Source organism: Aquarana catesbeiana, linkage group LG03 (assembly GCF_042186555.1).
Source record: "Aquarana catesbeiana isolate 2022-GZ linkage group LG03, ASM4218655v1, whole genome shotgun sequence".
NCBI lineage: Eukaryota > Metazoa > Chordata > Amphibia > Anura > Ranidae > Aquarana > Aquarana catesbeiana.
Genome location: NC_133326.1, coordinates 610,105,679 through 610,118,712, shown reverse-complemented (window position 1 = coordinate 610,118,712; position 13,034 = coordinate 610,105,679).

Below are 13,034 nucleotides of genomic sequence, written 5' to 3'. Positions count from 1 at the left end.
CTTGTGTTTTTGTGCTTTGGTTAACCTACCACTAATGCCCCCAATACTACCCTCTGGAATATCTTCCGCGCTGGCTATCACTGTCTCTGGACCCTCCCCTCCATCGCCTAGTTTAAAAACCCCTCTAACTTTTTGGCCATCTTCATTCCCAGCAGATCTGCACCCTCCTCATTTAGGTGCAGTCCGTCCCTTCTATAGTACCAGTTACCGACTGAGAAGTCGGCCCAGTCCTCCAGGAACCCAAACCCCTCCTTACTACACCAACTCTTCAGCCACTTGTTTACTTCCCTAATCTCCCTCTGCCTCTCTGGTGTGGCTCGATGTACCGGTAGTATTCCTGAGAACACTACCTTGGAGGTCCTTTTCCTCAATTTAGCTCCTAAGTCCCTAAAATCGTTCTTTAGGACACTCCATCTGCCTCTGACTTTGTCATTGGTGCCAACGTGCACCATGACAGCCGGGTCTTCCCCAGCCCCTCCCAGTAATCTGTCCACAAGATCCGTGATGTGCCGAACCCGAGCGCCCGGTAGACAACATACTGTTCGGCGCTTCAGGTCTTGGTTACAGATTGCCCTCTCTGTCCTTCTAAGAATTGAGTCCCCTACCACCAGAATCTGTCTTTCCTTTCCCTTTGCTGCCCCCCCACTCTCACTGGAGGAGTTCTTCCCCTGGCAGCTAGGAGAGTCCCTCATCTCCAGCAGTGCTGGTCCCTGACTGGTTACACCAATGTCACTCAATGGAGCGTACTTATTGGGATGCTCCAGTCCTGGATCGGCCTCCCTGGCACTTCCCCCTCTACCCCTCCTGACTGTCACCCATCTACTCTTTGCTAGTGCCTGCACCTCTTTGTCTCCACCCGCCTCTGTGCTGGCCCCCGCCGGCACCTGCCGTGTACGTTCCTGGCTCACCTTTAGTATGGAGGGACTTCTCAGTGCTGACAGTTGCTTCCCCAGATTCAGAACCTGGGCTTCCAGGGAAACAATGTGCTTACATTTTGCACAGCAGTATTCGCCCTCGATCGGATGATCAAGGAACGCATACATGCGGCAAGATGTACAAAGAGTCGCCTGAACCCAAAACTTTTGAGACTAAAATGCAGTTCTTGCAGTAAAACCAAGGAAGCTTAGACTTCTGTAGTGTATCAATGCTTCAATGCTTCCAACTTCCTCTGCTCAGCTCAAAAACCTATACAACTGGTTTATTTACATATCAATGAAGGGGAAGAGCCTCTGTAAACATATGCTCTTAAATTATATATCTAGCTCCATATTATTGCAATACAGTCGCTATATAAATGGCCATAGCAACACAATAACCACCAAAATCATCTTAAAGTGCGACTAAATTTACAACTGAGAAGCAAAATGATACCCCAGCTCCACTGCCAATATGATGATGAACTGTGATACGGCGCTCTAGCCAGGACGTTCAGGCCCAAAAATGGAGTACTTGAATCAGAAAAGGCCTGGTGACTCGGATGCTCGGAATAAAAGTCCTTTATTGGGTTACATGGATACACGGGTACAGGCTACGCTGACGCGTTTCGGCTAAGAAGCCTTCATCAAAGCATACATGTTTGATTTAAAAACTGATATTTATAACAGAGTAAGCACTCCAAATGGGGCGGGTGCATCCTAATCAGAGCAATCAAAACAATTAAAAACACATGGAGAAAAGAAAGAGAGAAGCACAGTAGGGATATGAGAGACATATCATGAACAAATAAAGCATATTTAAAATGGTGCGATAAATGTATCAAACAATGCGACTATGTTGAAAAATGCGATTATGTTAAAAAAAGTGATTTATATCCATTAATTCGTTCAAACCATATGGTTTTCTAGTATTGAAGGAATGTATCCACCATACTTCACGCTTGAGCAAAATACGATGGGTGTCACCTCCTCTTGGGGTTTTTTAACCTGTTCAGCACCAAAAAAGGAAAAAGTGTCAAGATTACCATGATGGAATTCCCGGAAATTTTTTGACACATTTGAGATATTTTTAGCATTAATATTTGTAGTGTCATTCACATGTTCCGAGATTCTAACTCTCAACGGGCGTATAGTGCACCCAACGTATAGTAGACTGCAGGCACTACACTGAATAACATATACCACCGATTTAGAGTTGCAGTTTATATACTGTTTGATGGTATATGTTTTCTTGGTAGAAAAAGAAAAAACTGAAGTGCTTTTTTTTTATGTCTATGACACTGCCTACAGGTGTTGTGGCCACACATGTAGGAACCTACAGTGGAAAGCCAGGTCTGCGATTTGTTTGACTTCTGGGAGCAAAACAAGCTGGGCGACAACATACTTCCCAGACTGGGGGTCCTTCTACTGGAAAATTGACAACCGCCCTGGATAACAGTGTACAGATCCTTGTCAGCATACAAAATGGGGAAATGCGCTTTAAGAATCGCAACTATTTTGTTGTATTCTAAAGAAAAAGTAGTGACAAAATTAACTTTGTTCCTATTGTAATCCCTACACCGTTTATGTTTATTTGTGCCACTATTCTGAATCATCTCCACCCGATCTCTATGAAATGCTATATTTTGACTTCTAGCTATTGATCGTGTACTATAGCCCCTTTCTTTGAGTCACTTTTGAATCGCTGTGCATTCTTGCAAGAAATCCTTGTCTGTAGAGCAGTTTCTCCTGGCCCTGATGAATTCACCAGTAGGCAAACACTTGATAGTGTGACTGGAGTGACAGCTATTGGCCAATAAAAGGGAATTTCCTGCACAGGGCTTTCTAAAAGTTCTAGAAGTCACTGTGTTGCTATCTGGATGCCCCATCAAGGTCAAATCCAAATAGTCTATTTGGGTCGGGTGGTGCACACAGGTGAACTCCAGGTTTAGGGAGTTGGTATTAATGTATTTCATAAAGTCACCTATGTCACCACTGCCATACCACAATCAGATCATCAATGAAATGACCATACCAGGTGATGTTGGTTTTGAATGGGTTACCATGGGCAAATAAAGTGGATTCTTCCCACCAGCCCATGTAAAGATTCACCAAAGAGGGGGAAAATTTAGCCCCCATGGACGCACCTTGACTCTGAATGTAGTATCGTTCATCAAACATGAAGAAATTGTGTGTCAGGAGGAACTCTACTGCTCTACAAACAAACTCACATACATTAGGACTGTAACCACTGTAGCATAAAAGATGATGTTTGATGGCTAACAGTGCCAGAGAGTGAGGAATGCAGGAATACAGAGATCTAACATCTATGGTGATCCAAATGCATTCTGTGGACCAAAAAGTTTCCTGCATGTGGGCTAACAAATGTCCAGTGTCCTTTATGAACCCAGGTAGACGGACAACAAGCGGTTGAAGAAATTGATCAACCCATTCTAATCTCTCCAACTGCTCCAGCAATGTAACATCTGTGAGCTCCCTCCCCTGCATCATCATTGAGCTCAATGTACACTGCAGCAATGTTTGTGAGCAAGAAGGTAAGGAGATTTGCTGTGGAAAAGACGTGTAGTATGCGTGAAAATGTTTTTGATTTTTAAGTAAAAGTCCACTTTCATTTTGCCTTCCTTTTCAACTTCAATGAATTTCACCAAAATGGTGACATTTCACTGAAATCCCCTGAATTTAGTTAGAATTTCAGAAAAATTAAACTTCTCAATTCCATGTATCCTGTGTCCTCTACATCTCCTGCAAAACTACCCTCAGGAGTATACTTTCTTAAACATGTGTCATGTAACTTTTTGTCTCCCGGTTTCCCATCTCACCAATCACATTCATGTCCACGGCAGGTTTTAATCAAATTTTTTGGTTTTTGCTCTGACTTTTTTTATTTTATATATCAGGCCCAGCAAGAAGCTTGCAATGAGCGTGTTTGGGAATTGCTCTTAGCTTTGCAAGCAGGGGGTTCTCAGGTCACAAAATTATCACCAAAAGTGAAGTGGGCAGACCTGTGCACCACAGAAATGCCTGCATTAAAAAACAGAAGTACCGGACAGGTTGACTGCTGTGCCTTAAAGCAGTGTTTCTCAACCTTTTTTCAGACAAGGCCCTCTTTAAAATCATAGACAATCTCCAGGCACCCTTTAGAATTATGGACACCCTCAAGTCATCCCAATCTAAAATGTAAAAAATGATTCTAATAGCTTTACATAATGCAGCAACATCCACACTTAGGACACCCAACATTAGAGGTGATTATTTCTTCCAAAGCAAATACACCTTTGCACACTGGTACTGACTAGGATGCCAATGTTTCTCCTCTCCCTCAATTTCTCTCCATCAGTCAGCTAATGTCACCCCAGTGCTGAGAGAGAGAGGCACAGGAGGGTCAAACAAGGATGTTGTGGAGGCAACAGACATCCTCATTATTAACTGATGACATCATTGGTTGTTAGGATGCCAGTGTCTAGAAAGTCATAATGATGCATAATTAAAACCTGTGGCATTGTGTAACTAAAAGGCAGGCTTCATCCCCCCGCTGGCTTGTATACAATTTTTGATACATTTTTAGACATTTTGCCAAGACACCCCTGAAGAAACCTCAAGGCCCCCAGGGTGTGTGTGGGGAAGAATTAGGCACTCTGTTGGGTTTTATTTCTGTATGTGGCCCCCACTGAGGAAATGTTCTAATTTTCTGACCTTCTGAAACCTCATGAACTCAGCACCCCTCCTTGCCACCTTGTCCAATCAGAAAATGGCTTGTATTCAATTTAAAAAAACAAAAAAAGCATTCTGGGAATGGTGGTAGTTCTGAGCAAGAGACCCCTTGTGGTCAGTGTGCAGAGGGGAAACTGCTCATCACAGGTCCCAGAAAATTGCAGCTACCAATGTGGTAGCGCTAACTACTACAGTGATTGCCAGCTTCCCCAGCGGCCCCTCAGTTATGAGATATGCATATTTACATTGGCCCAAGCTGAACTAATATAAGTATGCAATAAAGATCCCAAAAGCAAATATTTATTATACTGCAACTTACCTATTCTTAGATGTGGTGTCTGCTATGGTTTTCTTTTTTAGGCTTTTTTTCTTTTGTTTTCACCTGGTAACATGGCCAGTAAGTCTGCTGATTTTCTTGTTCAATGATTTTTTATGGAAAAAAGTTTTAAGCAAACAATGGGGTACAAGACAGTACAAGTATAAATTAAACAACAGCGTTTCAGTAGAAATAATCAAAATCAACACATTCTAGTTGTAATAGAACTCTACCATATCATAGTTACTTCCACAACCATCTACGCCCGAGGGGGCTAGGTAAAGACATATAAAACACACCGGTCAAGTGCAACAGTCAAGATGTTCTGTAAACTATAGGCATAGTAACTTAAGCAGTGACAGACGGGAAGGTGGTGATCCCTCCCCCCCCCACAGGAGACGGACGGGAAGGCGGTGATCCCCCCCCACTCATGGGAGATGGACGGGAAGGCGCCGATCACCCCCCCCCCCCGGCGTGGGAGATGGACGGGAAAGCAGCGATCAGAGGCCTCCTTACCTTAGGAGGCAGATGGTAGGGCTGCTGCTCCTCGCTCTGGGGCCATTGCTTCTCCTCCCTGGCCAATTGGGTCTCAGGACCAACTTCCTGATTGGCCGGGAGGAGAATCAGGAAGACAATATTGAATATTAATTTGCTATTGTCACACAACTGGGTGGGCTCAGTTGAAGCCAATTAGAGCCTCAGTCTCTAATCATGTGCTTAAAAAAAAAATTCCCATTGAAATCCATGTGTTAGGCACCCTGCATGTAGATTAAGGGCCGGGCGCATGCATTAGTGGGGGCGGTACCCCTGCGCCCTGTATGGATGGGCCGCCACTGAACTTAAGTATCAATATATATGGCAATTCAGAAGCAATATTCATATTTGGTCCCTAAGCAGGAAAAAAAAAAAAAAAGGTGGAGGCAGAGGGGAGGGGCTGTTGGGGGGTTGGGGGGGTGGGGGGTGTGCTGGAATAGAGAGGGAAGTCCTGCAATGTAAATTCTGCATGGTTGGACCGAATTTGCCTATGCCAATACAAAGAACATCACATTTCCAAGAGTGGGCCAGGTTAAAGGCAATCTTGAAGCCCCTTTAATCTGCTGTTTTTCAATAGAACGAGGTGTCCTGCAGATGTAGGAGTTAGAGACAAACCATTTACAGGGATGCTTACAAAAGCATCTTTTATTCATTTATGTAAAACTTTAATCCCAATATGAAACAAAAATGTTTGATATAACTGCTTATAAAGTGTTAGATGGAGTTTGGCTTCAATTTGTTAGTGTATCTAAGCCTGCTAGTACATCTAACACTCCCCCCCCCCCCCCCCCAGACTGAAAATGCTGCTGTCCAAAGGTTCTCCCTGTGCTCCTTCATCCAGAGTGGGGGCATGCTAATACAGGAGGTGTCTGTGTTACTGACCAGATCACCAGGTGAAAACAGAAGGAAAAGCTTAAAAAAAGAAAACGAATGCAGCCACCACAACTAATGATTGGTAATCTGCACTATACTACATTTTTAGTTTTGCATTTAATACCACCTTAAAAAGATGACTGTGGCTCACTTGTCAATTGCTTGTATAGTATCAGAGGTCTGTATCATTTCATACCTTGAAACAATACAGCCCTCAGCTCTTCCATTAAATGACTGCGGCGAAATGATAAAGAGCGCTAATTGAAAGCACTAGAGAGCTGTCAGGTGAATTGGCAGCCGCCTCCATCTCTCCTATCACCCTATGAAGTATATCTTAGAGGGAGAAGAATCTTGAAAGTGTTTGGTCTATAACTGAACCTCTTAGGAGGAAAATTGCAGAGCTGTTTTTCATGCCTCCTGCAGAAAGCAGCCACGTGTCTGCCAATGCAGTGATGGAAGTGAAATATGTTCCCGTGTCCTCTGGGAGAGCCGATGACTCAACACTGCTCAAACTGCAGCTTTCTGCGTCCAGCCTCTATTGCAGCAATGCAGGGTGGGGGAGCCTGGATCTGTGTGTGCACGATGCTGGCCTGAAATGGCACCATCCGCCTTCCCTTTACAGTTTTCCTTCAGCTTCTCACATGCAGTGATGGTTCAATGTACAATATTACTGTCCACCACTTATCTACCATAATACAATGATAATGCCTAAAGGTGCACTCCAGGCTAACTAGAAAATGTAGCAGGGGAATACATGCAAGGGACAAAGGCTACCCTGCGGGAAAAAACATTTAAACTTCTCGTAATCAAAGATATTGGTAGGGTTCTAAGAGAAGAAAAGTAAACAAAAGATCTTTAAATGGGACTTTTAAAGTGCCAGATTTTTTTTTTAAAAATCGAATTTAACCCCTTAAGGACCGGAAGATTTGCCCCCTTAGTGACCAGGCCATTTTTTGCTTTTTGCACTGCGTCATTTTAACTGACAATTGCGCGGTCGTGCGACGTTGCACCCAAACAAAATTGACATTCTTTTTTCCCACAAATAGAAGTTTCTTTTGGTGGTATTTGATCAACTCTGCGGTTTTTATTTTTTATTTTTGCGCTATAAACAAAATAAGAGCGACAATATTTTTTCCTTTTTGCTATAATAAATATCCCCCCCCCAAAAAAAAAACAAAAAACACACATTTCTTTCTTCTTTCTTCGTTTAGGCCAATATGTATTCTTCTACATATTTTTGGTAAAAAAAAAAACAAAAAACGCAATAAGCGTATATTGAGTGGTTTGCACAAAAGTTATAGCCTCTACAAAATAGGGGATAGGTTTATGGCATTTTTATTATTTTTATTTTTTTACTAGTAATGGCGGTGATCTGTGATTTTTAGCGGGACTGCAACATTATGGTGGACACATCGGACAATTCTGACACATTTTTGGTACCATTGGCATTAATACAGTGATTAGAGCTAAAAATAGCCACTGATTACTGTATAAATTACTGTATAATTACTGTATAAATGTCACTGGCAGGGAAGGGGTTAACACTAGGGAGCAATCAAGGCGTTAAGTGTTCCCTAGGGAGGTGTTTCTAAATCTATGTGGGCTGGGCTGACTAGAGGAGGAGACAGATCGTTGTTCCTGATCACTAGGAACAGACGATCTCTCTCTCTCCTCCCCTGACAGAACGGGGATCTGTTTGTTTACACTGACAGATACCTGTTCTGCCTGTCTCTGAAGCGATCGCGGGTGGCCGGCAGACATTGAGTCCACCGGACCCGCTGGTTAGCTCCCCCGTTCGTGAATGCGTCCGACGTACAATGACGGCGATTCACGCAGGGGAGCCAACTTGCCACAGTATAACTGCGACAGGTGATCGATAACTAGTTAAAGCCTAACTCCAGGCGAATTTTTTTTATTTTTGTCCCATGCAGTGGGGCTGTGCCCGCACTGCACAGGTTAACTGCTCGTTTTGTCTTGGGGTGAGCACAAAGCTTATACTCCTTTTATTTTTCGGAAAACGTTCTCCCACATCCAGCGGTGGACTGTTCCTGGTCTATGCAGCCTGCTCGGGGCATGATGAGGTCCACTATTCAAGACCACTGTAGCGTGGGGATGCCGGACCGGTTTTGTGCTGGGAGGATCCAAGGGATAGGTAAGTATATCTCCATACTCCTCTCCCTTAGACAAAAGTGAGCAGATAACTTGTGCAGTGCAGGCACAGCCCCACTGCATGGGGAAAAAAACATTTGCCCAGAATTCAGCTCCCCCCGCTCTGCCATATTTGACATACCATTTTGAGGAGTGGGGAGCAGAGACCTGGTTTTGACAGGTACCGGCTCACACTTCTGCTTGGATTGCCTAGGAGATCTGAGCAGAACTTCTATCCCTCCCCACAGTCTTCTGGGACACATCACAGGTCCCAGAAGACAGCAGGACAGGACCGTCTTTAATATTGATTGGACCCTGGGCAAACATTTTCCTGCCCCCCTCCCCAGCCCAACACCACCACCCCCTGGCCCCCACTATGCAATTTCTCTCTCTCCACCTGCTCTGAGACATACAATAAATAGCAGGTAGACTCAAAATCAGTTTACTGCAGCAGATCAGACAGCAATTGCAATTGGTTGTCAGAGGTTACAGCATATCATTACCACTTACTGACTGGTTGCTAAAAGTTACAGCACATTATTACGCTCACTGATTGGTCATTAGAGGTTACTGCACATCCTTGCTGCACATTGATTGGTTGCTAGAGGTTACTGCACATTAATACCGCTCACTGATTGGTTTCTAGAGGTTACTGCACATCATTACTGCTCATTGCTTGGTTGCTAGAGGTTACAGCACATTATTACGGCTCACTGATTGCTCACTAGAGGTTACTGCACATCCTTGCTACACATTGATTGGTTGCTAGAGGTTACTGCACATCATTATTGCTCTCTGATTGGTTGCTAGATTATAGAAAGATTATGCTACAAATGTAAAGTAGTCCCATTGCCAGATTAAAAGTGGTGTTTTGCATTGCAGCAGAATTTGGGCAGAAAAGATGGGGTTAATGAAGCCGACCAGGATTACATTCAAAAACAGTACTGTCAATGAATATAGCAAGCAGAGAAAAGGAACGATTGTGAGGATGTTTGGCCCCTCAACAAAGACAGGGCCCTGGGCAGGTGCCCCGTTTGCCCCGCCTTAAAGATGGCCCTGCAGCAGGACCATTCACAAAGTGAAGTTCCGCTCGTGCATGCGCAGTGGGCAGCTGGCTGTGAAGCCGAAAGCAGCATAGCTGGCCACCCACAGTTAGAATGCCGGCGCCTGGACCTGAAGCCCATTGAAGAATCGGCTTGAGTGAGGATGGTGCTGGAACCCATGGACAAGTAAATGTCCTTTTACTGAAAGTAAGCAGCTACAGGATTTGTAGCTGCTGATGTTTAATTTTTAAAAATCTGAATGGACAACCACTTTAAAGTAGGGATGTAGTGCCGCATGATTCCCAATTAAACCATTATGCAGGACTTATGCTTGCAAGAGAAACACAAAATCTTAGTGCACCCTTAAAGAGGCCCTTAAAGTTTCACTAAAGGCAATTTTTTTATTTTTTTTAAGCTGTGGATAGAGTGGAGAGGGATTAGAACCCCTGTCAGGTTTTATTGCTGTCTGTGACACCATTAGGGAGATCCACCCTCTCCAGAGGGGAGATCTTCCAATGGGGAGACTAGTTCTGGTGACCCTAGTGACATCCCTCACTTTAGAGGGATTTTCACTCACTTCCTGCTGTGGCTATGGGACAGTAAGTGAAGGGAAATCTCTCCAGGGGAACACAGATGGCAAAAAAAAACTTACAGGGGTTATAACCCTCCGTTACACTATCCAAAAATGAAAAAAAAAAATTACCTTTAGTGGCACTTCAACCCTTTCGCTGCAGGATGATTTTTTTAATTTTTGGAGCATATCAATTTACAAGATTAGTTAAACCCTCCCCAAACATTCTATATTTTCTGAAAGCAGACATCCTTAAGAATCTTGAAGTCCCAATTATGCCACACCATATTTGTGCAATGGTTTATCAAGTCCAATTTTTCAGTAAAAAATACACTAAAGTTCATTTTAGTGTACATAAACACAATATATTACCCAGTTTTTGGTAACATATAAAAGATGAGTTTGCGCCAAGTAAATAGATACCTCAGCATGTCAAGCCTTAAAATTGCACGCGCCCCCGTAAAATGACAACAGAGTTTAGTGCACTCAATTTTCCATTGGCAATACTTTAAAAGCCTCTACAGCTCAACACTTTAGCGTTAACCGTGAATAATGGCCGTAGATTTATTGCTCTCACTTCAGCGTGCACGGTGATATGTAACATATGTAAGGTGTTTTCATATGTAGGCGCCACTGACAGGTGTGTTTCTGTATGTGTGTGTATGTGGGGGGGCAGGCTCAAACTTCTTTGTTTTTTTCTTTTTTGCTTGGGTGTAGATTTATTTTTTTGACACTTTTTTTCTACTAAAACTTTATTTGCAATGTCCTTGAGTGGTCCAGCCAGAGCCCAAACTTGAACCAGATTGAACATCTCCAGAGAGATCTGAAAATGGCTGTGCACCGATACTCCCCACCCCATTCAAGCTGATGGAGCTTGAGAGATCCTGCAAAGAAGAATGGAGAAAACTGCCCAAAAGTAGGTGTGCCGGGCTTGTAGCATCATACTCAAAAGACTTGAGACTGTAATTGGTGCCAAAGGTGCTTCAACAAAGTATTGAGCAAAGGCTGTGAATACTTATGTACATGGGAATTTTTTTTAACGTTTTTTTATTTTTAATAAATTTGCAAAGATTTCAAACAAACTTCTTTCACGTTGTCATTATGGGGTATTGTTTGTAGAATTTTGAGGAAAATAATGAATTTAATCCATTTTGGAATAAGGCTGTAACATAGCAAAATATGGAAAAAGTGAAGCGCTGTGAATACTTTGCGGATGCACTGTACAATACTTCTGCTAACATTCACTTAGGGTTGACATGTACTTTAAAGTGTGCAGACAAGCAAATTCAACCTCATACCTCCCTCTCCCCTCTTGATCATTTTTTTTTTACCTTGTTCCTATAGCGGCAAACAGCTTTTTATTCCCTGTGACATCGTCGCTAGGCTTGTTAAATTGTAGGGGCATCTGCTAGTAGGAGGTCACTTCTTCCTGACATAGGCACTCCACTAGAGCAATGTCTCCCAAGAGAGCAGAATTGCCTTTTTGGGAAAGAAATCAATGTGTGTACTCAGAGTGGAGCAGAGAGAGGATACATTAAGGTTTATGTAGGGGGATGAAGGGAGGGGTTGAAGAGCTGGGCCAACACAGACAGTGCTTAGACATTCCCATTAGAACAGAGGGCTATGGCATGAAAGGAAGAAGGGGGCTGTGCTAAGGAATTGACTAGTCAAATTTTCTACTAAGTTTAAAGGCAAATTAAAAGAATAATAAAAAATACTTGATTTTTCTGTGCTCTTGCCTGCAATTTTTTAACCCTTTCACTGCTAACTTATGTCAGTGGCAGCAGGGGGTTTTATACACACAGGGGAAGTTGATTTACTAAAGGCAAATGCACTTAGTGAATGTGGTGATTCTTTATGAAATGAAGCTTCACCGCATTCACTAAGCTCTGGGGAAAGTGAGTGCAACTGCACAATCTATTTTCCTTTAGTAAATCAACCCCCCATGTGTGTATCTTTCACAAGCCAACTGTCATTTCTGTACAGCCATCCTATTGATTACTCTGACCCTTGGAAGTGTGCCTGCCACTTCTAGCCAGGTGGAGGAGAAGTAGACCAACGAACGACTGTTGATCTCCCATAGCTCACCCTAATCGTTGTGGCCAGGTAAGAAGCTAATGGAGCTTGATTTGTGCTCCAATAGCTTCCATGGAGGGCTGGTGAGACATAAGGGGTCTTTTAGTCCCGTGATGTTTTATTAAAGTGGAGGGCCACCCTAAAAAAAAATTGCATGAAAAATCCTAAAAAAATAAAAAAAAAAAACATTTGAAAAAAAAAAAAAAAAAAGTTTAAACTTACCTAAACCCTTGTTGCTAGGCAGTCTTCCTAATCTGCCTCTTCCTATTACGCGCCGTGTTCTGCTCCTCGGTGAGCGGCTCCGTTGCCTTCTGGGAACTGTGTGTGTTCCCAGAACACCACGTGGCCATTCACAGAGTGCCGCGCCGCTCGCGCGGGCGCAGCAGGAAACTGACAGTGAAGCTGCAAGGCTCTACTGCCTGTTTCCCTTACTTAGGATGACGGTGCCGGGACCCGAGAGCCGAGGTTTGGCCCGATGGACACATTTATATATATTTTTTATTATGTGTATGTTAATTCCTGTTTGATCACTTACATTACGTGCTTTTATTTGCCTCACATGCACTGATTATTTGTTTAGATACACTTGTGCGTGATTACGCCTATATCCACCACTGGAGGGTACACATATACACACTTAGTCCTTATAGGACAGGTGTTCATATATAACTTAGTCCTTATAGGACAGGCACTCCCTGTTTTTCTTTGCAGACAGGGCACTTACCCACTACCTTCTTTTATACTCACTTTTAATAGGGTAGCGCTAGTCACCGGTGTTGTCTGTGGCCTCCACACATCGGATCCTTTCCCCATTACCGACTTATCAC